The following is a 5,652-nucleotide window of genomic DNA, read 5'->3' as shown; positions in this document are numbered from 1 at the left end:
GGATCTGGCAGTGAGCTGGCAGTTGCAGAGATTCAGTTTTAATCCAAAATTTGGACTCTTGTGTTCTGGAAATGAAATGAGGCACATTCACCGATAAGAATATGACTTTTTTTCTCCCCTGCAGCCTTTAAAAAGAAGATCCCACTCGGGAAGTTCCATTTCCCATTCTGATTATCCATTAGTTATCCCTCTTAAATATTCCACCTCTGGAATGGAGCAAGGCTAATGCAGGGAGGGTTTTATCCTCCAGCAGTCTCCCTATTCTACCCAACATTAGTCATTGCACACAGATTTTTTTCTGGTTTAAATTCAAACTTATATATATATATATATATATCGATTTAAATTTTTAATCTTGATTAATCACATTACTGTCCTGAGTTGTCACGATTAATCGCAAATCAATTCCAATTTTTTTTTACCTTTACTTTTTTGTAGCTTAACAACATATTCATTTTATATATTCGTTTTGACATTTTCTGACAACTGGGCTCGCTTGCTCAAGACAGTGAGAATAACCCCTCACACGGTACAAATGTGGCAGGTGTTGCTAACGCTATTTACGTTATTAATGCGTTAACTTCGACAGCCTTAGCATAAAGATATAATTCTCCTTACGTTTAGCTGCCTGCACAATGTAGCCTCATCTCTTTGACTAAACAGCATGTGTGTGCGTGTTATTGTTGCGTTGTTGTGCTACGGCGGCTCTTAAGGAGAAGGAGGCTGCGGTGGCGTTTTGCCCTCTCACGCTGTGTTTGTTTGGGATAATTGACAAACCAGGTAGCGGGCAGCTCAGGTTTCGCCCTGTGTGTCACTTCCCATTACCACGGGAGGCCCCCCATAAAAGATATCCTGTCACGACACCAAAAGGTCTTTGTTTGCATTTGGCCTGCCATGTGAGGAGCACTCTTCTGGTGAGCAGCCACTGGGGGGGAAGCAGGACATCCCATTAGGAACGCAGCGCTTTACGGTGAGGACTGCGGGGGCGGGGGAAGGGGATAAAAGCTTAATTTATAGATGTGGATATTTTCAACAGGTGCTCGAAATTAAAAAAAAAAGATGAAAGTCGGAGTCAACTTCTGTTTGCACTCACTGCTCTGTTTATAGCCTGTCGGAAACACTACAAAGAGCGGCTGAGTTTCGTTTTTTTCCCCCTCTGCTTGCTACCCCCAGGACTGACTTTCTTCTCCACAGGTCGCTCCTCTTAAAAACCCCCTGAACATTCAAAGGCAGCCCTCCCGCACCTTGGTGTAACTGTATGCCTCTGGGAGTCGGGCACCAGGACTTCATTTGTGTGTCAAAGGCAGACGTGGGTGTCAGATTTAGCCCCCCGCACACACACTTCTTTTCCGGGTTGCTATGGCGCCGGGTGTTAAGGAGTTGTTGTCGTCAGGTATGCAACGATAACGCAAGACAGAGCCACGCCTCACACAGGCACACATAAGGACACACACACACACAGTCTAAGGCGAACGGTAAATAAATCCACCCTGTATGCTTCCCTATCACCTACACCGTCTCCGTCGGAGCATTCCTGGGCCTGCCCCTGCAGGCTGGGCCCTGTGATTTTGAAACACATCACCTGTTTATACAGAGACCCAGGGAATTTCTTACGTAATCTCACCTTAATTTGCACCAAAAAAAACTACCCCATCAGACACCGTCAGCTACTTTTTCCTCTTGTTCCTTGTTGGCCAGCCAGTATTTCAAAAGCTGCTTCCACAAAGTCCACAGCCGTGTGTTTCGTGGAAACGTCACTCGTCCGTCTTTACAAGCTCCAATCCAAATCGATTTCCGCCCGTCTTAGTGCCAAAGGGCGACTTTGTGTTCTCTAGCCGTGATGAATATAAACCGCAGAAGAAGAAGAGAAGGAGGAAGTGGCTGCAGTGGCCAAGCTGCTACAATTGAGATTAGTGTTGATGCTGCTGTGATGACAGTTTCACCAGAACTCAACATCGAGAGCAAAGAACAAACCTGAAGTCTTCTCTCGGGGGACATTTCCCTTTGCTACTGACTCGTCTTGGCAAGAGTTCAGCTGGACACCCACACCAACAGGTGGCCCTGAGGTCAAACCATCTAAACTGGTGGCATAACATCTGCTAAGTGCACTTTAAAAGTCAACACGTTTGTCCATTCACTTTTAAAATGTTGCTTTTTTTTCACCCAACAGAAGATTTGTGGGAGCTCTCTGACAGGAGGAAATAAGTCCATCTGATTTGAACCGACTCAGTGAGTGTGTTTAAAGTTGCCGTGATGAGCTTGAACGTCCCAAAGGAGAAACATCTGCTGAGGAGAAAACAACGTATTTGAGTGTTTGTACGGGCAGACGTGACCTGTGACACGGGGACAAAGCAGCTGGTCCATTTGTGATTGGCTGTTCCTGTGGCTTACAAACACACACACACACACACACACACACACACACACACACACACCACTAATTCCAACACCTACTGCACGCTGACGATCTGCTTGTCCTGGGATTCTGCCACTGTTCTGCTTGAGTACTTAACACGCATCGACCCGAGCGTCCACGGTTGGTTTTAACAGATGCGCACACACATGCCAACACACAAACCCACCCACACACACACACACACACACACACACGCACACACGCCCCATGCACCCAGCCATCTGGCTGAAGTATTAGGTGTCTGCAGATGCCCAGGTCAGATCGTTGGAGGGGTGCCGGCAGTTTAGGAGTTCAAGAGGAGGGTCAGAAATATTCAAATAATTCAAGCAAAGACCTCCCTTGGCGTGTTTCTCTTCTCTTGCTTATTAATCATATCAAACGTTCCGGTGGCTGGATTCTTTGGAATGTGAGCGCATGCAATGCGAGCGTCGCCGTTAATTTGCGATTAGAGGGAGCCAAATCAAAGTGTTTGACGCCAGCTTGCCGAGCAGAATCACAAATCACAAAGAAAAAAAAAGGTGCCCCCACCGTGTTTGTTTGATTTATGGCACCGATGTCTGTTTGTACTGATTAAAATTTGGCCAAAACTGCAGCAGGAGCAACAGAAAGCGGCACAGGATTCTAATCTATGTTATAAACTACTGATGTCTATCTGTCAGGAACACGCAGTAAAGATGATTCAGTGCTTTGGCTCCAGTTTCGGTTGCTCCCTAAATGAAAGGTCGCGCGTCAACCTGCAGAAACTAAAACAAAAAGCGGGGGGGAACTAGCCAAGACGAACTGTGCACCACATGGCAAACACTGCCATACCAGAGACTGATGATTTATCACATTCCAAACGACCACTGCTGTTTCGGTTTAATTAGGCTTTAGAGAACAAAGTTTCCCAGAATGTCAAAGGCAAAACCAGCTTGGTGAGAAAAGAACACCAGTAAAACAATATGTTCTGGTTTTCTAAATTCCTTTTGAAGTTAAAAATGAATTTAAATTCTTCTTTTAATACTTAGAAATGACTATTTATATCAAAGTTATTTGCTGCAGTCAGAGGAAGTTGCCCCCTGAAGAAGATAAATAAATAAAAAAAAACAACCATTATGGTTGCAACCTCATCACTGAATTACCTTCAACAACTTTCCTTTAACTCGACGACAAGCCGACGCAAACCAACTTCAACTCACTCAAACTGCAGTGATGCAACGTGCCATGCAACAAACACCGGCTAACCGCCAGTCACGCAGTAGTCATGTGTTTACTGGCTGCTGGTAAGCAAAAGGATAAAAACAGGAACACAAAAACCCGACTTACGTCTTATTTTGCACAACCTCAGATGTCTGGCCTATTTCAGAAAGAGCGTTTTTTGGTGCTTTCTAATGTGAGGTATGTGCCGGACGCTTCCCACATTCCACCTTCCATCTCTCATTTCTGAATATGACAAACATTGCAGCGTCTTGTGAAGAAAGGAAGGAGGAAAAAACACACCCAGACATCCCATCCTGTCTGCCCGGGAGAAGATTGATCACCGTCGGTGCAGCCACAGCGCACATATGCTGACGTTCCTCCTATTTAACGTGACTGACACACACAGACTGACAAGCCGTATATCATGGCGGAACAATTTAAACCTGGCTAATAACAAGCAGGCTTCCGTCTCGGTACCAAACGTGACTCAGGTCTCACATCTTGGCCTCTGTTGTTTTACGTCGCAAGTGCAATTATAGAATATTGCCAAAATAAAAAAAAAAACAACAACAGCCACATTGCACAACTTTTCCACCCCATTTTCTTGTCTAGACGATACCTGCAGTGAATCATTCACTCATTTTTCTTGTTAAGAGGGACACAAAGTGCGAAGGACGTAGTTGCCGTGTGGCCGTGAGCTCGCTGGTCACTCTCACTGTCACTTTCAGGCCCTCGCGCTGAGGAGCTCCACCGACCCTCACGAACTCCTTGTTGGCTAATAACAAACCTCTTTGACTTGCAACCGCTCCTACTCAGTGTCACAGGCAGTGCGACAGAGTGCACAGCGGTCTAATTGGGGACGTGAAACTGAAATCACAAAACCTCAAGTCTCTTTTTTCTGCTGCTTTTAGTGCGAAAAAAAAAAAAAAAAAAAGAGCCTGCGAGCGAACGACTGCTGCTCAGATTAGTTCAGACGGAAAACAAATGAAACGTACAGCTGTTGATTCGTAGGAGGTCTTTCTTTCTTTTTAAACTTTCACTCACAAACACTCAAGAGGGTTCCGCACAAAGCCCCCCTCTCAGCCCAGTGCCCGAGGCTCTGCGCGGAACGGAGCTGTGTGCGGGGATGAGTAGCGTGTGAATCACTCCGCTTTCCCAGACGCACTCTGCTCCAGACTTCATCCCCACCCCCCTCCCACCTCCCCCCTCCTGTTTACCTCCTCTGGCAGCCCTCTGATGACCTCCCGGGGGTCAGCGCGTCTTTATATCATGTCAAACGGCAGGAAAAACTTGAATGGTGAACCGTGAAAAGCAAATTCCCCCGTGCTCTCAAAGCGCAACCTGTGAAACGCTCACTTAGCATGCTTTGGCATGTTAAAGGCGCCGCGTTACAGCGGATCCCCCTTTTTAGCAGTGTTTCCCTAAACCGTGGTATGCGTCTCCATCCACACAATGAACTTCCCGGCAATGAGAAAGAAAACCCCTTGTTTTGCTTGCTACGCTTTCCAGAAAGTGAGTCATAAAACCTTTAGATGTTAAACTCAACCCTTTGTGATGTCACAAAGAGCAGCCAGATTAGTGAGAATACTCACAGGCAGGTGTTGGCTCAGCCCTCTGAGACGATCCTTTTTTTCCTCCTCTGCTTTCAAACACATGGAAAGTTCAACAAAGCGCCACATTTAGCAGGAAGTTGAAATCCAGCGTTTTGTTGCTGGAGGCTTTAAACAGAATGCTAAAAATGCTGCTTTGAAGAACCCTGAATTTAAAACAAACACACCTAGTCCCAGCATCACCGTCTCAATTCAGAACCAGAAGCCTCATCTTTCCTGTAGCGTCAATTAAGATAATTACACCCACAAAAACAACAAAGCAGCCTGTGAGATTTGTTATTAGCATTTCAATGGCTTTTGTTGTTGCCGTACAGTAGGAAGGCTCTGACTATGACTCTCAGACCAGCACTTTTTCTGTTGCATGTACACCTCTGTGCTCGGCAGGTTTTTTTTTTCTTCTTTCTTCCAGTTAATCCGGCTTCCAACCAAACCCCAAAGACACACAGT

Source organism: Nelusetta ayraudi, unplaced genomic scaffold, assembly GCF_046127955.1.
Source record: "Nelusetta ayraudi isolate G7.1 ecotype Tasmania unplaced genomic scaffold, CSIRO-AGI_Nayr_v1 ptg000076l, whole genome shotgun sequence".
NCBI lineage: Eukaryota > Metazoa > Chordata > Actinopteri > Tetraodontiformes > Monacanthidae > Nelusetta > Nelusetta ayraudi.
Note: the sequence above shows the minus strand (reverse complement) of the source record.